Raw genomic sequence first — 23,250 nt, 5'->3', positions numbered from 1 at the left:
AGGTGTTACTTTGTAAAACAGGCTGTACATACAGATCTAGTGCCAGAATAGTTCCATGAATAATTCCTTGTCTAACTTTCAAACAAATTGAAATTGTCATTCTACTTGGCATTCTGATGACAACAAAAAACACTTTAGGAAATGCTTTTCTTCAAAATCATGCTGATTGGTACAAGCCAAATTTTGATTTTGGTGCCCCGAGTATTAAGAATAAAGTTTCATGTTTGAAGATAAACTACTGACTGACCAAAAGTCAGCATGTGCATTGAGTTGTCTTCTGGGCAGTATAATTTGCATAGATTCATCACCTTTTCTAGACTAGTTCCCCAGAAGGATATAACATGTAGCATTGTACATCGTGATTCTTATCACCCAAGGATTTCAAATCATAGGCTTCAAACTTGTGTGTGTGGTTGAGGATTCATTTTCTCTCCCTTGATTAAACAAACAATTTTAAAATGTCTTTGATTATTGTAGTGTATAAATGCACTAATAGCCAAATATACAACTCCAAAGTGAAGTGTTTATATTTAGCAGAATCTTATAAAAATTGTCATTTTTGTAAATTAAAAAAGGTCAAACATCAGCAATTTCATTGCGTTTAACCTAAGTAATAATGTTAACGAGCAAACAGTGATTAAAGTTCTCCTAAGGAAAGCAAAAATTGGGAGCACATTCTTAAGTGAGCTGTCTCTTTGTTTTCTTGTTGTCATATCATAGAAAAAATTTATTCCAGATTGAGGAAAACATGGTAGTTGCCTACCCAAACTCTCTTACTATTAGAACCCTGTTTTTGCAAAAGTCAACAGAGTATCCAGCTTAGGAAAAACCACGGAAAATCATGGTTTTCAAGAATCTTTGCATTTGGTTATAGCTATGTGGCATAGATTTATGATATAAGTGGAACCTAATAAGTTGGCTTTTGGGAAAATTTATAGTTTCATTGATAAAAAGAAAAGAGTCACTTTGCAAGCAGTCATTTTGTACATCTGAAGATGAACACTACATGTTAAGAATTGTGGGTCAGGAAGCTACATAGAACTTAGGTCCTTAATAACTTCCTTGAGCTACCTCGGGGTGCCTGTCTCCATACTTGATCTTATGTGAAAAAAATAAACCCCCTACTGGGTTAAGTCACAATTAGTTGAGCTTCTATTATGTGTTTCTTAACTTCAGTTCCTGATGTATTGCCTAGAGCAGGGGTTCTCCAACTTTAATGACCACCTGGAGATCTTGTTGAAACAGATTGCTGAGCCCACTCTCAGTCTCTGATTCAGTGGATCTGGAGGTGGATCCTGGAAATTTGCATTTCTAACAGGTTTCTAGGTGATGTTGATCCTGCTGGTCCAAGAACCACACTTGAGAAGGATTTAGCAGGTTAACAGACATGAAAACAACTAAAAATACTATGGAAGCTGCTTTCATTGATTCTATATCAAGTCAAAGGATAAGTAAGAAAAATTGCATCTAAATCTTCCTGAAGTCAGAGGAGTGAATGGAGAGAGAATTTGAGTTGAAGAATGATTATGAGTGTGCTAGGCAAATAAATGGGAAGGGATGGAGAGGAAACAATTGGTGATGGCATGGAAACAGAAAAGCACTGTGGTACTGGAACTGTGGAGATGTTGGTCTATAAGCTAGAGACATGCGCACCTGTGTGTGCATTCGTGTGTGTGTGTGTGTGTGTGTGTGTGTGTGTGTGTGTCGTATTAGGGTGATTAGGAGGATTCTGTATGTGCATAACTGGGGCCACATTTTGAAAAGTTTTATATACTGTGGCAAGGAGTTTAGATTGTATACTGTAGTTAGTGGGAAAACCATTAAAAAATCTAAGTTCAGGGACATGTTCCATGTGTGTGATAAAAAGGATGCTATACGCAGTGTGGAGGACAGGCTGGAGGAATAGAAGCATAGAAGCAGAAGAGAGGTAAAGGGTGCAGTTGTTCAGGTTGTGCTGATTTTCAGTTGAATGGCTTGATTTTAGTGGGAAGATAGATATGAATCTGAGTAAGAGTATCATCTGATCAAGATGGAATTTTCAAAATCCTTACTAGTAGCTGCATAACAGCACTTAATAAAGAACCACCCCCCCTCCCTCCAGCTGCTATCCATCAGAACAAGGCTAGCTTCTTAATGGTGTTCCTTCTCCAACGTTGGATGTGGAGGTGGGAGTGAGGGTCCTTAATTATCAAGAGAAGATGTGGCAGTTCTAGAACCCAGAACAGTTCTCTAAGATCTCTTTAATATGTTATAAATTGAATCCAAAACATATATACTATCTCAACTGAAGCGTTAATAGTCTTGGTTGTTTCTTCAACAGGGATAAAGAAGTTCATAAGCGCATGTCACAGGGGAGGGCCTCTGTCACAGGTTGACACCTGCTCTCCCATATAGCATAGCACCCAAGAGACACACATGAAGCCTGAAGAAATATCCTCTGTATGTTTTTATCTAACCACAAATTTATAAAATTTTATTTTAGCTGGATCTATATAATATTTACATTTACAGTTCTTGTCATCAGTCAAACCAAGAGGCAAGCAGGATAATTTGGCTTTGGAAAAAATGCTAAGATATCAGGGATTTATAAATTGAGCTGCCTCCTTTGTTTCAGTTGACATGTTTAGGGGCATTGGTAAAGAAGCCAGGAGGCTGGCTTTCCAGGTTAAAATTACTGGCATGTGTAACAGCTTGGTAATGACACCCAGGTGGTTAATTTCTCAGGTTTAGAAACTCATTTTTCTTTCCTGTTCACTTAGGGAAAATCAGAGTACACAGAATGGTTATATGGTACCCAAAACAAAACAAAATAAAAATCAAAAAAATTTACAAGAAAATGAGTTATAAATGCATACCAGCTTTTAATTTATAATAGGGGTCCATAGGGGTGCTATGGAAGGGTAGTGTTATCCCAAGAACCATCATCATCCTCTTATCTCCTGGGCCCATGCTTTCTTTCATCACGATACTAAGGCAATCAAATGATTAATCAGAAGTGTGCTTGGGGCTTCCCTGGTGGCGCACTAGTTGAGATTCCGCCTGCCGATGCAGGGGACACGGGTTCGTGCCCCGGTCCGGGAAGATCCCACATGCCGCGGAGCGGCTAGGCGCGTGAGCCATGGCCACTGAGCCTGCGCGTCCGGAGCCTGTGCTCCGCAACGGGAGAGGCCATGAGAGGCCCGGGTACCGCAAAAAAAAAAAAAAAAAAAGTATGCTTGGTGAGCAAAGAGACTTGTGTCGTTTTGCAGGACTTTTAATCTGGATGGGCTGATGTAGAGGCTGATGACCTTCCTCCAGCACTGTGAACCTTCCTATTGCCTGAATCACACAGACCTCTTAGACTGTCTGTCTTTTGCACAGCCCTGGAGAATCATTCATAAAATGGTCATTTGGCTCTCCAGCTTTACACAAACTACCATATTTCTGTCATGAAACATTTTCTGGACAAATTGGATATTACTATATCATAGGTTACCTTAACAGTAGTTAAATTTTAGATATTTTGATGCCATTTAAGCAAAAAACTTATTCTTTAAATTTAAGTAATATGCCTTATTCTCATTAGAAAAAATGATTTCTTAGTATGCAACTGCATTTAAAAACACCATATATTGGGGTTTTTTCCCCATTAAAATGAAAACCTAAGTTTGATGCAAGAACACAGGAACACAATAAACTAAATTTTTTAAAAAATCTGAACCATTATAAAAATTGAAATATTTTGTTAACGTATTTTTTTCTTACAAAAATGGTAATATGTTGAAATAGCATTTTATGCACCAGATTTTTAATTATATTATGAATAGTATGTTTTCCTATTGTAATATATATTCTTCTGTATTTGTATTTTAATTGATGAATATTATTCTATTATATGGAGATATCATAATTTACTACATCCTATTGGTGGACATTTAGATTCTTCCCAAAATTTCAGTAGTATAGATAATGCTCTAATGCAAGCCTCTGTTTAAATATATTTTATTTACATCTTTGATTCTTTCCTTACCATTTCTAGAAGAATTTTGCCCTTTACATTGCCAAGTGAAGTGTACCACTCTTTTATATGACCATTCTAATCCATTGTATACTGACGTTTTGTCTCAAGTACATAAGGTGGTATTTTCTGATTACAATCTCAGAATCTGGTAATCTGGTCATTTGTGAATTTGGAGTCTGCAGTTCCCTGTGTATAATATTATCGTGTATGTGTATATATGTACACACGTGTTAAATATAAGATATATGGCTAAGAAAGTAAAGTAGATTTTACTTTCTTTGAGTTTAGATATTTGTTTCATTAGCTTCGCTATAAGCTCAAATTTAAACTTTCTAAGTCAGAATTGAGGAATTGTTTTTGAAATAAGTGATACGATTTATATTAAGTTCCACTTTGGGACTATAACTCTAGTTTATTTTGACCAAAAAAAATTGATATGTTGGAAATAACCCGTGCTAAAAATTCTTTTATTCTCATTTTATCATTTTATGTGTTTGTGATTTAAAGCTTTTACAAGGCTACCAATGGTAGAAGATTCTATTGAAATTTTTATATACATAGCTCTGGATCAAGAGGTGTGTGTGTGTGTGTGTGTGTGTGTGTACACACATGCGTGTGTATCTGCATGTGAGTGCATCTGTGTCTATTATGGAAATAGATGTGTGTGTTTGCCTTTGTCTATCACAGAAACACCTATACTTTTGTATATTTTTAAAACATTTATAGTTATTATCTTGGTGTTGCAATATATAATATACAATTCTTATAGAAGGGGATGGGCATATCTCTCTTTATAAGGAAAAATTTGGCAGAAAAAAATTCAGAGGTTTATTCTTTCTAGATTCTTTAATGGATGTCCAGTCCACTACTTAGATACTAAGTTATAACTAGAAAATGCTTTTTTTCCCACAATAATTATTGGACATATAGTTAATTTGCCCTACCTTTAAGACAAACATTTTTAAACTGGGAGCATTGACTCCTAGGAGTGCATGAATGGGCTTCACAATGTGTGTGAGCCCACCAAAATTATACAGTCCTAACGTTATGTTTATGTGCATTTGTGCATTTTTCCCTATTGTGAAAATTCTATCATTTAAAATTCCATTCTCCAAAGGCTCTGTGACACTCAAAAGGGTTAATAATCATAGTTATAAGATATATTAATTATGCATCAGAAAACATAATTGAATAGAATATCTATAAATTGGGAATCTAGGGATTTCAGGATATTCAGTAACATGGTGTTGTGTTTTCATATGTGATTTGACCTGTCAGAGCACAATTCAATTTTTATTGTGTTGCACAAATTGGGTAGTTGAAACAGACTATATTAGGCACATAAAGGTTTGTTTTGTTTTGTTTTTGTTTTTTTAAAGAGTAAAGATGTTGCAGAAAAAATAATCATAGCAATTTTTTGGTTGTTCAACTCAAGGTTAATTTGGATAATTGCCTATGGTCTAATCTTGAGTTTATTTGTCATTTATTTATTTGTTTGCTTGTTTATTTATTTATTTCAGTAAGTGAGGGAGCCAGGATGAAAAGAAATTATGTCAAAGAAATTAATAGTTTTATCATTTGTTTGGCTAACTAGCTTATAGTTAATCTTATACATTTGAACCTGTAATATGCAGGGTACTTTATATGGTGAGGAATTGAGGGTATATGGAGACGTGTAAGAGATGGCTCAAATTTTCCAAAAGTTCACAATCTAGAATGAAAATTAAGTTTATAAGACCAACCACAATCTAAGGCAATGTACCTTATGGCATGAGTAACTCAAAAGCAAGACTATATCATGTCTATCCACACTATCACAATTAGGAATAGTTTCTACTTACAGCAGAAATTTGACATGGCACTGTATTTGAAAATGTAGGCTTTATTATTATTCGTGTATGGTGAGGTTAACAGATCAGGAGACGACTGCCATTGAAAGGATAGTTCGTTACAGTTCCCAAGAGGAGGGGGCACACCGCACAACTTGGGGTCCCATTGGGAAGTACTAGGGTTGGTCAGGAGGCAGAGGGAGGTGAGGGGAAAACACGGGCCAGAAACTTTATTGTGGTTTTCTAGAGAAGGAACTGGAGAGGCAGGGTAAGCAAGTTTAGGACTGGTGAGTTGAAATAATTTCTGTGGGCTCTGGGGTGTAGGGACTGCCTCTCCTTCCCTGATACCTGGCCTTGGTGTGATTACAGAAAGAGGATAGTGGCCCAGAGTGTAAGACCCCCAAGAAAGAGGTTGGGCTAGATGGCTTCTAAATTGATTAGTTTGCATAAGAATGGCATGCTCCTGGGTCAGTTGTTTGCTCTTTCTGAGAATTAGCTAGCAGTGGAAGGGGCAGTCTTTCCAAGATTAGCAAGGCCCCAGATGTCAAAACATCAGAAAATACAGAATATAAAAAAGAATGACTGTTAACAGATATAAGGCTCTTGAAGCTATTCACTTCCCCATACTATTTTAATACAATAACAAAGTATTGGACCTATTTACTAAATGCCAAATTGTGAGAAATTCAGTCCTTTCAGTGGTCCAGAAATTGGTTAGTTTGTAATAAGATTAGTTCTTAGAATGTTTCCATTATGAATTGATACTATATTCATAATATTAATAAAATTATCTGAGGAAAACTTCCATTAATCCAGGTGTTTCCTATTCCTCCCCCCAGCCCCCATTATTATTTCAGGAAAGTTAACAAAAGGATGAAAATATTGTTGAACTCTTAATATGTAGCAATCCTGTCCAACTGAAATATAATGCTAGCCACACATGTCATTTAAAAAATTTTAGTAAAACTAAAAATAGAGTTACCGTATGATCTAGTAATCCCACCCCTGGGCATATATCCAGAAAAGATGAAAACTCTAATTTGAAAAGATACATACACCCCAGTGTTCATAGCAGCATTTACAATAGGCCAAGACATGGATGCAACTTATGTGTCCATCGACAGATGAATGGATAAAGGAGATGTGGTATATATACACAGTGGAACATTACTCAGCCATAAAAAAGAATGAGATAATGCCATTTGGAACAACATGGATGGACCTAGAGATTATCATACTAAGTGAAGTAAGTCAGACAAAGGCAAATATTACATGATATTACATATGTGGAATCTAAAAAAATAATACAAATGAACTTATTTACGAAGCAGAAACAGACTCACAGACATAGAAAATAAACTTATGATTACCGAAGGGAAAGTGGGGGAGGGGTAAATTAGGAGTATGGGACTAACAGATACACACTGCCATACATAAAGTAGCTGAACAACAAGGATTTACCATATAGCACAGGGAACTATGTTCAATATCTTGTAGTAATCTATAATGGAGAAAAAATAGAAAAAAAAGTATATATAAAACCAAATCACTTTGCTGTATACCTGAAACTAACACAGTATTGTAAAGCAACTATACTTCAATTAAAAAAAGATTATTTTGCAAAAAAAAAAATTAGTAGCCACATAAATATTAAAAAAGTAAAATTAATTTAAATATATTATTTATATGCATGTTTAATATATAAAGTAATATATTTTATTTAATCCCATATATCCAAAATATCATTTCAGAATGTAACCAATATAAAAATTATTTATGAGATTTTTTTCTTCTTTTTAATGCTGAATCTTTGAAATCTGGTGTGTATTCTATACTTATAGCACATTTAATTTGGATGTTAAATTTTCATTGAAATACTTGATCTGTATTTCAGTTTCATAAACTTTACAGTTGATTGAGTAGATTTACATATCCAAAATTGTTCCAGATGCACTTAGAAGTTTTCCAATAATTGAACTGGGTATCAGTTTTAAATATTTAAATTAAGTAAGAGTAAATAGAATTTAAAATTCAGTTCTTCAGCAGTACTATCTGCATTTGGTCAGTGGTTACTGCATTGGACAGTTGAGGTCTAGAGTAATGATTATCAAACTGTGCATTAGAATCAGCCATGAATTATGTAAAAAACACAGTTTGCTGGACTCCACCTGAAACCTACTGAATCAGAATCTACAGGGCATTATATGATCAACAGAATAGTTTGAGGGTCACTGGAAACACCAAACATCCATGTGTCTAGAAACAGAGGAAGGAAGAAAGTTCTTTATGAGAAGGAAGTCTATAAATTCTTACCTAGGGCTTACCTGGTGGCACAGTGGTTGAGAGTTCGCCTGCCAATGCAGGGGAGACGGGTTCGTGCCCCGGTCTGGGAGGATCCCACCTGCCGTGGAGCAGCTGGGCCTGTGAGCCATGGCCGTTGAGCCTGCGCATCTGGAGCCTGTGCTCCGCAACAGGAGAGGCCACAACAGTGAGAGGCCCGCGTACCGCAAAAAAAAAAAAAAAAAAAAAAATTCTGACCTAATTGGGTGCTCCTTATTCTCCAACCTTACTTTCTACCAATCTCTTCCTAATGTGCTCTTTTCCAGCCACACTGGCCTCTTTGTAACTTTTCCTCTCATGATTTTGAATTCAGTTCCTCTGGAATTATCTTCTCTTCCACGAAAAGCTTGGCTCACACAGATATCATCTTCTCAGAGAGGCATTTCCCGAGCACATGAAACATGAAATTAATGTATTTCCCACCATACTTTGTATCCTCACCTTTTTACTTATCAGTTTCAATAACTAACATTTCATATGTTTCTCTATTTATTAGTTATCTCCCCCTTACTAGAATGTAAATCCAATGGGAAATGGGTCTTTGTTTACTGCTTTATCACCATCATCTAGAAAAGTACTTGACACTCAGTAAATCGTGTTAAAGAGATAAATATAAAATCTCATTCAGTCTGGAAGACTAGAACCTAACCACTAAATTTGTACAGCTCAGATAAGGTCAATGCAAAGTCAGCTCCAGTGTCTCCAATAACCAAGTGCCCCTGATTGATTTAGAGCAGTGAATTTCTGACCAAACTGACTTTTAGACCATATCTTGGGGAGTGTGTTGGACATATATGGTCAGTAACAGGCACTAGAGAAATAGAATACCATGGACACTGAATAGACTTTCACATTATGTAGTTGAGAGGATCAGAATGCTCAATGATATTTGATATCTATTCTCAAAGTAAGAAAATAGTTAATAGCAACGGTGGGGCTTCCAGCAAACAAGATGGCATAGACCCATTTTCCTCTGCTTTTCTCTGATAAGCATAACTATAAATCTGGTAATGGTGCAAGAGACAATGCAAGGATAACTCTGAAAGGTGTTCAGAAGAGGTGAGCTGGTTTAGGACACCAGGATGTGAGGCACAGCACAGCGGCAGGGTGTCTTGAGTCCCCCTGCCCAACAGAGAATGGTGTTCAGGTCCAGCATTTTCAGATGCAAATGGCAACAGAAGGCAGTCTAGGTATGCTGCTCTCCCCCCCATCCCCAGGTGGAATGGGAGTACCTCTGACAATATCAGGGGAGCAGGACATTGCCCACAAGGGGATCAACTGTGAGCCCCACCAGAGATAAGCATCCCAGGGAGATACTTCTTCCTCATGGGCCTGAGACTCTTCTTTTTGCAGAGAGATACTGAGGGGGCAGGCAGATTGGGCGGGGGAGTTCAGCTATAGCAGGCGGCCTGGTTCGGGGAAGCCTCTTTGTCTCCCTGGGATCTCTTCTTCCCCAGTCAGAGAGTCAGGATGACCAGGAGCCACTGATAGGAGGGATCCTACCACAATCTTCTCCCACTGAGAGAAACCCATGGCATTCCTGAGGAAACACATTCAGTTTCCTCAGGTGGGGCCAGGTGGGATCAGTGGGAACCCTAGGGGCACTAGATAGACCAAACTAGCCAAAGTAACACTTCTAAGCCTCTGAAAGTTAGACTGCCATTGGAAGCGGAGCCCACGGATGTAAGTTAAGACCCATGGGCTACACCTAAACAGTGACTGCTTGCTAAATAAAAGATTCAAATATGACCCAGAGGCTCCTAACATAGCAGACAATATGTCCAGGATACAATATAAAATCACAACTTGAATGAGAAAAGACAATCAGTCCACTGATGTCAACACCAAGATGAATCAGATATTGGAATTATCTGACAAGGGTTTTAAAGCAGCCATCGTGAAAATGCTTCGACAATCAATTACAAATTCTCTCAAGACAAATGAAAAATTAGAAAACCTCAGCCAACACTTCAATTTATAAAAAAGAACAAAAGGGAAATTATAGAACTGAATGACACCATAATTGAAATTATAAAAACTCACTGGACGGACTCAATAATTAATTAAGCATAGATAATTGTTAGAGGATTATACATTCATTTTTAAAATAGTTACTGAGAATTTACAAAGTGTAAACAAGTCAGACATGTTACCTGTATAGACTGTCAGTGAAATAGAGGAGTTGGGTGTTAAATAAATCACGGCAGAAATAATTATAATTGTGACAAGTGCTATGAAGGTAATGCCACAGATAAGAAGTACAGACAATCATTCTCAAGGGTATGGAATTTGAAGGAAAGATGAGGAGAGCAGAAGACAATTCATGAAGAGAAGGACTCATTGAAGGGAGTTCGCTGAGTTTCCTGCAGGGTTCCTTCTGACTTGGTCAGCTCATGTTTGCCTCAGGAGTCTCTGCTTCCAGCTTTCTTGATAAAGCATAGACGATCTGAAATCCTTATGCTTCCTCTGAAAATTAGGATTGTGATGAGGTGAGTGAAGGACAACTTGTAGGTTTCGGGTGTGGATGACGGGGTAAATAGGGCAACATTATTAGGACTGGTTGTAGAGGAAGTGAAACAGGTTTAGAACTGGACAAAAATGAGGCCACTTTTGCATACACTGAGCTGGAGATGCCTGGTTACCTGCTGCATCCTATTGGCAGATGGATTTGTGGTTTGGAGCTCAGCAGAGATCAGAGTTAGTGATACGGATTTGCCAGTCTTTAGCATGGATGGAGGTTAATGCAAGGAAGGAATGAGGTCATGGGAAGAGAGTATGTAGGATGAGAAAAGAGGGTCTAAGACATAAATGTAGGGATTGGGAGAAGAAGAGAGCCTGCAAAGATGAATACAGAGAAAATAGAGAAAAGTAATAGAAGCCAGATAGTGTTAACGAAGGAAGGAAAGGTTAATGTCAAATGCTGCATAAATGTCAAGGAGGTAGGAGGACAAAAACAATTTGCAACAAGAACACTCAGTGCCTTTGGCAGGAGCAGCTTCAATGATTTTTAAATGGAAAAAATGGAAACAGCACATATAGACTCTGTTTCTGGAAATTTGGCAGAGGGAGAGGAAGAAAGACAAAGGGAGGGGGTCAAGGTAAATATTTTGTTTTTGATTTTGGTATGAGAACAACAATTTGAATGTTTGTAGGCTCAGTAGAAGGGGCAAACCGAAGGGAAGAGATTGGGACCCAAATAAGAAAGGAGGTGGCAGATGAGGCAAGGTCCTTGAAGTGGTGCTGGGAGCTGGATGATGGAGCAGAGGAAGGGGCATTATCCTTCATGGGACAGGGGGAGGGAGGGATTCCTTTTCCAATGAGGGATGGATCATTTATAAAAGGGCAGAAATTAAAGTATTATTACTTAATCCACTTTAATTTCCTTGTCATGTGGAAACAATGTGTCCTGCTAAAAATAAAAGGAGAAGTCATGGGTGGTGAAAGTTTGGAAAAAATGTTAGAAATATTAAGAGGAACAAGGAAAAGAAAATTGGAGGTTTTCTGGGAAGCATTGACTTACTAGTTGAGGTTAGAGGCACGTGTGTGATAGAGTCATTTGACTATTTCTTCAGCAGGTAATTTTTGATCATGACTATCAGCTGATCAATTTTGGAATGAGAGTTTAAGGAAGTGTTGGTACTTTACCAAAGTCTTCACAAATGAAGTTGAATATTTTGTAGCATTGTTACTGTCAATGTTTATGTCGTGGCAAACTTTGTCAATTTACTAAATATATCACTAATTAGTTGATTAAAAACATGTTTTTCTTTTACTTATTATTCTGTAGGCACTTATCCGTTGCCTACGTCGTGCACAGTACTTTATCAGTCCCAGCGGGGAAGCCTAGAAAAGTCGCAATTCCTGCCTGCCATAAATGATCCATTTATTTGAAAGGAAATGATAAATAGTGCAACAGGCAGGGAAGATAAGTAAAAATGAAAAGACAACTATTATTTTTGTTAAGGTCTACTACGTATCAGACATTGGACTTGAGTGTTTTATAGATATTATCTCAGAGGCAATATCAGGTAATGATTAAGATTGTGGACTCTGGAATCAGATTCTAAGTGCCTGATACATGATGGTGATTATTATCATCTAACTGATTTCACAATAAACGCAGGGAGTAGACATTATTATTCCCATTGTATAAACAAGGAAAGCGAAACTAAAGGGGTTAGATAATCTTGCACAAGATCACACAGTTGCAGTACATTAAGATTCCAATTTCTAATTGTGTAGCCTGCATTTGTTTCCGTGGACTCTGCAGCCACTCACCTAATGTATAATGTTGTACAAATTTCATTTTCCTTAGAAATTATGCTTGCAAAGTGGGAGGTATGCTCAGCATGTGGTGACATTAATCACAGAAAATGGACTGATGAAAATGAGTCTTATGGAGGGCATTAATTAGAGAAACAGAGTTAGAAAGACATTCTGGAAAGAGGAAATAACATAAGTGAAGCAATAGCCATGGGAATGACTTTTTTTTTTCTTTCTTTTTTTAAAGGCTGGGAAATGATAGGGAAGTAATTCTACTGGAGTTGGCCTCCATGCATTGTGAAATGAGAGGGTGAGTAACTATATGACTCATTTTCTAAAAATGATTTGATTTGTAGCTTTTGTTACTTACCTGTCCTTTTGACGTTATTGCATTTTAAGAAAAATTGGAGGGCTTCCCTGGTGGCGCAGTGGTTGAGAGTCCGCCTGCCGATGCAGGGGATGCGGGTTCGTTCCCCAGTCCGGGAGGATCCCACATGCCACGGAGCGGCTGGGCCCGTGAGCCATGGCCGCTGAGCATGCGCATCCAGAGCCTGTGCTCTGCAACGGGAGAGGCCACAACAGTGAGAGGCCCGCATACCGCAAAAAAAAAAAAAAAAAAAGAAAAATTGGAAATAATCATTTATATTCTTTCCAATTTAGGTCAATCCAGTGGGCCTATCCAGTTATGTGGCCTTTCTTTTCCTGTGAATCACTAACACTGAACAGAATACTTGTGCACAGCAAAATTTGTACATTAATACTTTTTTATAGATTGCCACATAAATACCAGCTATATTTCATCTGAATGGTTTTTGTTTCTAGGGTTTCCTAACTGGTTTCTTCATTTTCATCATGGCCCCTCTGTAGTAAAGCCTTTTCCCACAGTCATGGTGATCCTTGGAAAATCTACTTCCAATTATGTTACTGCTCAAAATTTCTAATGACTTTTCTATTTTCTCAAAATAAAATCCAATGTTCTTACTCTCACCTATGTGGTCCTGTAGATCTTGTCTCGTGCTGGCAACCTCTCTGATGTATCTGCTGTGTTTCTTTCTCTATCCACATTGCCTTGTCCATCATTTCCTTGAACTCTCTGCTCAAATACCATCTAATCACTGGGGTCTTTCCTGACCACTTTCTCTAAAATTGTCCTGCTCTTTTCACCTCTCCCCACATCTGTCCCAGCAACCTCTGTTCTTCTTTACCTTGATTTTGTTCATATCACTCACCACCACCTGACATATTACATATTTATATGTTTATTGTCTGTCTCTTCCCACCTGATATATAAGCCCCATGAGAATGGGAACTTTGTCGTGTTCATTGTTCTTGGTATAATACCAAGAGCATTGGCATATAGTAAGTTCTAAACAAATACTTATTGAAGAAATGGAAATGAGTGAATAAAACTATTTTTACTAATGCTAATATATTTAACATTTTAAATTTATATTGGGGAGAATAGTACCTCTAATATGGGAGCTATGCTGTGCTACAGTACTTCACAAAATAATTGATGAAAACTTGTCATGCAGTGCCAGAACCCATGCTTATTTTCCTTATCCAAATAAGGGCTATTTTCATTATCCAAATACTATTCAGCACAGCGAAAGCATTTCCTAAAACAGACATGAATACCTTTTTTAAAAATAGAAAGTCATTGGGCCTCCCTGGTGGCGCAGTGGTTGAGAGTCCGCCTGCCGATGCAGGGGATACGGGTTCGTGCCCCGGTCTGGGAGGATCCCATATGCCGCGGAGCGGCTGGGCCCGTGAGCCATGGCCGCTGGGCCTGCGCATCCGGAGCCTGTGCTCCGCAACGGGAGAGGCCACAACAGTGAGAGGCCCGCATACCGCAAAAAAAAAAAAAAAAAAAAAAAAAAAAAATAGAAAGTCATTAATGTACAGTGGATGGGGTTAACAATCCAGGGATTTGATTTGTTGTGAACAAATCAACAACAACAACAACAAAATTTGCATTTTTCTTTTGGTGAAGTGGTGACATTGTTGTGGAAAATCTGGGAGGGGTTATGAATGACAAATCTAACATGAAAATGAATTGCACTGCAAGCCTCTGCTTGAGAGAGTCTAAGAAACGCTAGAGTGGTTTATCTATATTTGAGATACAGTAGGAGACAGAGAGAGTTATTAATTCCTCCTCAACCATCAACACACTTCATGAACTTGGATAGGTTCCCACACAAGCAATCAAACTCTGCCATTCCCCTTTGGGAACGAGCCAGACTGTCTTTCCTTTTTCAGTAAGGAGTCAGGAATTACTGTTTTGTCATCATAGTGATCTCTCAGGATAGAATAGGATGACTATAGAACCACTTGAGGCCAAATCAACATCCAAGTTTGTGTCTATCTGGGTATCCTCAGTCTAATCAGTTCAACCTGTTTGTCCATCTGCTAAGGTCAAATGAAAACTGGCAAACAAGAGAGTATTGTACTATTCAACCTCAAGTTTGTATCATTTGAATTCTTCATGTTCTACTTCCTTAATTTATAGATGCCTAGTAGCCTGGATAAGGCTGAGAAAAATGCAATAGTGCGCTAACTGTAAATTATCAAAGACAACCAGGCCAGCTAGCCCTCTAGAGGTTTGTGTTGAAGAGATTGGCAAAGTGGCAAATCAGTAAACAGTACAGGCTTGTGGGTTATCATTGGCTTTTATGTGTGCCCCCAGATTTCTTGTTTTGGCATGACAGTCTTTAATAACGATTATATTACTAGTGAAGGTTTCAAATGACGATCAAGTAGATTATAGTAGAAATTATATCTGCATATGTTTGGTTGTCTACTAGACAAAAACATTGTTAGAAGTTCTTTCCTGACACCCAGGTTCTCATAAAAACATGCAAACACAGTGTGCTGCCTCAAGAGACTACAATCACAGTGGTGATATTCCTTTTTATATTTATGTTCTGAGAGATATCTCCCTGATGGTGGAATATATAACAAATTCCAGCAAACATCCAGTTTGAGAATGGGAGAGGAATTCCTGGCCCAGCACTGTTGGTCAGCACATAGAATTCACTATGTTAAATGGTGTCAGACATATTGCCTCCAATGCTTGCCAACTTTTTTTTCACTCAATAATGCCAACATTACCACTTCATCATGCAAACAAACAACCCAAGCCTGAAATATTCTTCTGCAGATGCTAATGACAGCAATCTCAGAGGGAGCCTAGTTCTTGTTTCGGTACTGTTGTACCTCAGACCATCATGTAGCATTCTGCCAATAACAGGTTTTAAATTAAAAGTGTTTAGCTGTCTCAATGACTACAATAGAAGTGTTGGTGGCTGGCCTCTCCATGTCACCCCTACGGTATCCAAAGTCACCAGAACACTGGATACTTGGAGAGGAACCCTGCCTGTTTCCATCTATTCCCTCATCCCGTGTCATCCTCTTTTTTCTGTGGAGCTTAAAAGACTTTCTTCCCAATAAGGCAAAACTAGGAGTTCAAATTCGAGTGATGTTATCTTGGTTAGTCATTCACTCACAGGTATTTACATTTTCTGGGGCTCCCTTTGTCCGTGGCACAGTTCCTGCATCTTTGGCATCATTGGCCATTATAACTCAGCCAGGAGACTTGCTACTGCTATCAGAGGAAATGTCTGCCGCCCCTTGGGTGACTCAGTTAAACTTGTTCTCTGCCTTTAGAAGCTTTTACTCTGGGACAAGTAGCATGGGCATGTCACATGGGTATGGGTGTGTAGTGGTAGGTATATCATTGTTTTAATTTGCAGTTATCTGATGATTAATGATGATAGCATCTTTTCATGTGCTTATTTTCCATCTGTATATCTTCTTTGGTGAGATACCTATTCAGATCTTTTGCTCATTTAAAAAAATTGGGTTGTTCGGGTTTTTTACGCTTGAGTTTTAACTGCTTTTTGTATATTTTGGAGAGCAGTGCTTTATCAGATTATGCATTTTGAGAATATTTTCTCTAAGTTTGTGGCTTGTCTTTTGATACTATTAACAATGTATTTTGGAGAGCAGAGGTTATTAATTTTAATAAAGTATATCATCAATTTTTCTTTAAAGTTCATGGATGATGCTTTTGAAGTTGTATCCATAATCTCATTACTAAACTCAGGCTTCTCTAGATTTTCTTCTGTTTCCTTCTAGACATTGTGTAGTATTTAATTTTTTTTAACATCTTTATTGGAGTATAATTGCTTTACAATGGTGTGTTAGTGTCTGCTTTATAACAAAGTGAATCAGCTATACATATACATATGTCCCCATATCTCCTTCCTCTCGTAGCCCTCCCACCCTCCCTATCCCACCCCTCTAGATGGTCACAAAGCACCGAGGTAATCTCCCTGTGCTAGTGGCTGCTTCTCACTAGCTATCTATTTTACATTTGGTAGTGTATATATGTCCATGCCACTCTCTCACTTTGTCCCAGCTTAACCTTCCCCCTCCCTGTGTCCTCAACTCCATTCTCTACCTCTGAATCTTTATTCCTGTCCTACCCCTAGGTTCTTCACAACCATTTTTTTTTTTTAGATTCCATATATATGTGTTAGCATATGGTATTTATTTTTCTCTTTCTGACTTACTTCATGCTGTATGACATTCTCTAGGTACATCCACCTCACTACAAGTAACTCAATTTCATTTCTTTTTATGGCTGACTAATACTCCATTGTATATATGTGCCACATCTTCTTTATCCATTCATCTGTCAATGGACACTTCGGTTGCTTCCATGTCTTGGCTATTGTAAATAGAGCTGCAGTGAACATTGTGGTACATGACTCTTTTTGAATTATGGTTTTCTCAGGGTATATGCCCAGTAGTGGGATTGCTGGGTTATATGGTAGTTCTATTTTAAGTTTTTTAAGGAACCTCCATACTGTTCTCAATAGTGGCTGTAACAATTTACATTCCCACCAAGAGTGCAAGAGGGTTCCCTTTTCTCCACCCCCTCTCCAGCATTTATTGTTTGTAGATTTTGTGATGATGGCCATTCTGACTGGTGTGAGGTGATGGCTCACTGTAGTTTTGATTTGAAATTCTCTAATGGTTAGTGATATTGACCATCCTTTCATGTGTTTGTTGGCAATCTGTATATCTTCTTTGGAGAAATGTCTATTTAGGTCTTCTGCCCATTTTCGGATTGGTTTGTTTGTTTTTTTGATATTGAGCTTCATGAGCTGCTTTCTCTGTTGCTTCATTTGCAAATATTTTCTCCCATTCTAAGGGTTGTCTTTTCATCTTGTTTATGATTCCCTTTGCTGTGCAAAAGCTTTTAAGTTTCATTAGGTCTTATCTGTTTATTTTTGTTTTTATTTCCATTTCTCTAGGAGGTGGGTCAAAAAGGATCTTGCTGTGATTTATGTCATAGAGTGTTCTGCCTATATTTTCCTCTAAGAGTTTTATAGATGTCTGGCCTTACATTTAGGTCTTTAATACATTTTGAGGTTATTTTGGTGTATGGTGTTGGGGAGTGTTCTAATTTCATTCTTTTACATGTTGCTGTCCAGTTTTCCCAGCATCACCTATTGAGGAGGCTGTCTTTTCTCCATTGTATATTCTTGCCTCCTTTATCCAAATTAAGGTGACCATATGTGCGCGGGTTTAACTCTGGGCTTTGTATCCTGTTCCACTGATGTATATTTCTGTTTTAGTGCCAGTACCATACTGTCTTGATTACTGTAGCTTTTTAGTATAGTCCGGAGTCTGGGAGCCTGATTCTTCCAGCTCCGTTTTCTTTCTCAAGATTGCTTTGGCTATTTGGGGTCTTCTGTGTTTCTATACAAATTGTGAATTTTTTTGTTCTAGTTCTGTGAAAAATGCCATTGGTAGTTTGATAGAGATTGCACTGAAGCTGTAGATTGTTGTGGGTAGTATAGTCGTTTTCACAGTGTTGATTCTTCCAATCCAAGGACACGTTATATCTCTCTATCGGTTTGTATCATCTTTAATTTCTTTCATCACTTTCTTATAGTTTTCTGCATACAGGTGTTTTGTCTCCTTAGGTAGATTTATTCTTAGGTTTTTTATTATTTTTGTTGCAAGGGTAAATGGGTATGTTTCCTTAATATTTATTTCAGATTTTTCATCATTAGTGTATAGGAATGCAAGAGATTTCTGTGCATTAATTTTGTAGCCTGTTACTTTACCACATTCATTGATTGGCTCTAGTAGTTTTCTGGTAGCATTTTTAGGATCCTCTATGTATAGTATCATGTCATCTGCAAACAGTGACAGCTTTACTTCTTCTTTTCCAATTTGGATTCCTTTTATTTCTTTTTCTTCTCTGATTGCTGAGGCTAAAATTTGCAAAACTATGTTGACTAATAGTGGTGAAAGTGGACAACCTTGTCTTGTTTCTGGTCTTAGAGAAGATGGTTTCAGTTTTTCACCACTGAGAATGATGCTGGCTGTGGGGTTGTCATATATGGCCTTTATTATGTTGAGATAAATTCCCTCTATGCCTACTTTCTGGAGGATTTTTATCATAATTGTGTGTTGAATCTTTTCAAAAGCTTTTTCTGCATCTATTGAGATGATCATATGGTTTTTCTCCTTCAGTTTGTTAATGTGGTGTATGACATTGATTGATTTGTGTATATTGAAGAATCCTTTCATTCCTGAGATAAACCCCACTTGATCTTTGTGTATGATCCTTTTAATGTGCTGTTGGATTCTGTTTGCTAGTATTTTGTTGAGGATTTTTGCATGTATGTTCATCAGTAATATTGGCCTGTAGTTTTCTTTCTTTGTGACATCTTTGTCTGGTTTTGGGATCAGGGTGATGGTGGCCTCATGGAATGAGTTTGGGAGTTTTCCTCCCTCTGCTATATTTTGGAAGAGTTTGAGAAGGTTAGGTGTTAGCTCTTCTCTAAATGTTTGATAGAATTCACCTTTGAACCCATCTGGTCCTGGGCTTTTGTTTGTTGGAAGATTTTTTTTTTTTTTATTGCGCTATGTGGGCCTCTCACTGTTGTGACCTCTCCCGTTGCAGAGCACAGGCTCCAGACGTGCAGGCTCAGTGGCCATGGCTCACTGGCCTAGCTGCTCCACGGCATGTGGGATCCTCCCGGACTGGGGCACAAACCCACGTCCCCTGCATTGGCAGGCGGACTCTCAACCACTGGGCCACCAGTGAAGCCCTGTTGGAAGATTTTTAATCACAGTTTCCATTTCAGTGCTTGTGATTGGTCTGTTTATATTTTCTATTTCTTCCTGCTTCCATCTTGGAAAGTTGTGCTTTTTTTAAGAATTTGTCCATTTCTTCCAGGTTGTCCATTTTATTGGCATAGAGTTGCTTGTAGTAATCTCTCATGATCCTTTGTATTTCTGCAGTGTCAGTTGTTACTGCTCCTTTTTCATTTCTAATTCTATTGATTTGAGTCTTCTCCCTTTTTTTCTTGATGAGTCTGGCTAATGCTTTGTCAATTTTGTTTATCTTCTCAAAGAACCAGCTTTTAGTTTTATTGATTATTGCTATTGTTTCCTTCATTTCTTTTTCATTTATTTCTGATCTGATCTTTATGGTTTCTTTCCTTCTGCTAACTTTGGGTATGTTTTGTTCTTCTTTCTCTAACTGCTTTAGGTGTAAAGTTAGGTTGTTCATTTGAGATGTTTCTTGTTTCTTGAGGTAGGATTGTATTGCTATAATCTTCCCTCTTAGAACTGCTTTTGCTGCATCCCATAGGTTTTGGGTCATTGCGTTTTCATTGTCATTTGTTTGTAGGTATTTTTTGATTTCCTATTTGATTTCTTCATTGATCTCTTGGTTAGTAAGTATTGTATTGTTTAGCTTCCATGTGTTTGTATTTTTTTTTACAGATTTCTTTCCTGTTATTGATATCTAGTCTCATAACATTGTGGTCAGAAAAGATACTTGATACAATTTCAAGTTTTGTAAATTTACCAGGGCTTGATTGGTGACCCATGATATGATCTATCCTGGAGAATGTTCCATGAGCACTTGAGAAGAAAGTGTATTCTATTGTTTTTGGATGGAATGTCCTATAAATATCTATTAAGTCCATCTTGTTTAATGTGTCATTTAAAGCTTGTGTTTCTTTATTTATTTTCATTTTGGATGATCTGTCCTTTTGTGAAAGTGGGGTGTTAAAGTCCCCTACTATGATTGTGTTACTGTTAATTTCCCCTTTTATGGCTGTTAGCATTTGCCTTATGTATTGAGGTGCTCCTATGTTTGGTGCATAAATATTTACAATTGTTATATCTTCTTGGATTGATCCTTTGATCATTATTTAGTGTCCTTCTTTGTCCCTTGTAATAGTCTTTATTTTAAAGTCTATTTTGTCTGATATGAGAATTACTGCTCCAGCTTTCTTTTGATTTCCATTTGCATGGAATATCTTTTTCCATCCGCTCACTTTCAGTCTGTATGTGTCCCTAGGTCTGACGTGGTTCTCTTGTAGACAGCATATATATGGGTCTTGTTTTTGTACCCATTCAGCCAGTCTATATCTTTTGGTGGGAGCATTTAATCCATTTACATTTAAGGTAATTATCAATATGTATGCTCCTATTACCATTATCTTAATTGTTTTGGGTTTGTTGTCGTAGGTTTTTTCCTTCTCTTGTGTTTGTTGTATTGAATTTAATATTTAAATCTGTGACTCATTTGGAGTTAATTTTTGTGAAAAGGATAACTTGTATATCTATGTTTAGACATTTATTGCATATGGATATCCAGTTGTTCCAGCACCATTTGTTGAAAAGACCATCCTTTCTATATTGTATTGCCTTTGGTCCTTTGTTAAAGATCAGTTGACTATATTTGCATGTGTCTGTTTCTGTCTTTCTGTTTTGTTCCACTGATCTATTTGTGTTTTCTTTTGCCAGTGTCATGCTGTCTTGATATAGTGAGTCTTGAAGTTAGGTACTATATGTCTTCCAGTTTTAGTCTTCTTAGTATTGTGCTAACTACTTCACCTTTCCATATAAAAACCTTAAGATTAGATTGCTGATAGCCACAAAATAATTTGCTGGGAATTTTTGCGAGGATAGTGTTGAATCTATAGATCAAGTTGGGAATAAATGACATCTGAACACTGTTGAGTCTTCCTATATGAACATCAAATATCTCTTCATTTATTTAGCTCTTCTTTGATTTCTTTTATCAGAGTTTTGTAGTTTTCCTCAGGTAGAACTTATAATATTTTGTTAGATTTTTACATGATTTTCCTGGTGCTTATATAAATGGTATTATGTTTTTAATTTAAAATTTCAATTGTTTATTGCTGCTATGTAGGAATCAATTGGCTTTTTTTAACTTTGTTTCCTGAAACCTTGCTATTGTCACTTATATGTTCCAAGAGATTTTTGGTCTGTTATATGGGATTTTGGTATAGATAGTCATACCATCTGTGAGCTAAAACCATTTATTTTCCTTCTGTTTCAATATGTACACCCTTATTGCACTAGATAAGACTTTCAGTTGTTGTCTCTTGTTTCCTATTTTAGGGAGAAAACATTCAGTTTCTTTCCATTAAGTATAATGTTAGCTGTACATTTTTGTGAATGTTCTTGTCAAGTTGAGCAAGGTCCCCTCTATTCCTAATTTGCTGAGAATTTTTTGTCATGAAGGGATGTTGGATTTTATTAAATATGTTTTCTTCTTTAGCCTGTTAATGTGGTGGATTATATTAGTTGATTTTCAAATGTTGAACCAGCCATACATATCTGTAATAAATCCTTTTTGGTCATGGTGCATAGGTCTTTTTATACATTATTGGACTCAGTTTATTAATATTTTATTGAGGATTTTTGTCAGTAGGCAAATATCTTTGATTCCCTTTCCTATGTGAATGATGTCTTGGCTGAATATTTGATTTTTGAGTGGTAGTCTTTGCCCCTTTGGAAAGTAGGGGTAAGAGATGGCAGGTTGTCAGGCCTCTTTGAAACCACTCAGTTCCCAGTTCTCCTTAGCTGCAAAGTCTAGAGTTCTTCTAAACTTTGAGGTCAGAAGGGTGGGAAAGAAACAGTCCATTTTTACAGGGGTAAATTTGCCCAGCCAAGATTTCACCATTAGTGCAGAGCTTTGATATTTTTCTTAAGAGCCTCTACTTTTCGTCCTCAGGCTGTGGTCAAAAACAATGCACAAGAAAGCTGAGTAAGGACTTCTCTCTCTCTCTCATTCTCTCTCCCTCTCTTAGGAGAGCCTAAAGCCTCAATCCTTATTCATACCCTCTAGTCTCCCTCTGCCGGCTAAATCTAACAGCTGAAAAACACAAAACTAAGGAAAATTAATTGGCAATTAGCTTCCAGTGAAGGAGAAAGAGAGCAAAGACTCATGAGAGAGCAATAACTTCCCAGAATCCCTGTGTCACATTGAAATCTATTTAGCTCCTCTTTTTCCACTTCCCAGCATATAATAAATTTCATTTCATGCCTTTTAAATGAAATGGTAAAATGCATCAGACGAGCCATCATTTTTGGTGTCAGCTATACATAAACTTTACACTTACAAAAGTATTTTACATATGGTAGGGGATTCAATTTAAGCCTGAACTTTACTGACATGGACACTACAGACAGAACTGAAGCAGTTTCATGCAGCGTAGTTAGCATCAGAGGCCTTGGCAGAGGTCCGTGGAAGTGAGCTGTCATTGAAGTGGACAAGTGGAAAAGGAGGAAAATGGCAGAGTCAAGTGATGACAGACAAGACGAGTTCAGTATTACAGGTGAGACCAATCTCAATGACTCCAAAATAATTCAAGGTTTTTTACACGGAACTGGAGATCTTATGGGGATGGAGATTCAATAGCAAAGCCAGGGAAATCCAGTCATTACTCTTAATATGACCCCTTTTAAACA

The 23,250-nt window shown here is 37.5% G+C and overlaps 1 long non-coding RNA gene across 1 annotated transcript in view; it reads left to right on the top strand.

The window, feature by feature from the left end:
- LOC309803363 overlaps positions 1 to 23,250 on the top strand; it is a 147,725-nt gene that overhangs the window by 36,615 nt on the left and 87,860 nt on the right. Inside the window, exon 2 of the long non-coding RNA XR_014293936.1 lies at positions 12,680 to 12,742. This is a non-coding gene — a long non-coding RNA (uncharacterized lncRNA). The remainder of the gene's footprint in view (positions 1 to 12,679; positions 12,743 to 23,250) is intronic.

Source organism: Mesoplodon mirus (genome assembly GCF_964341445.2).
Source record: "Mesoplodon mirus genome assembly, chromosome: 4".
In the NCBI taxonomy this organism is placed as follows: Eukaryota; Metazoa; Chordata; class Mammalia; order Artiodactyla; family Ziphiidae; genus Mesoplodon; species Mesoplodon mirus.
This window is presented reverse-complemented; position numbering and strand designations above follow the sequence as displayed.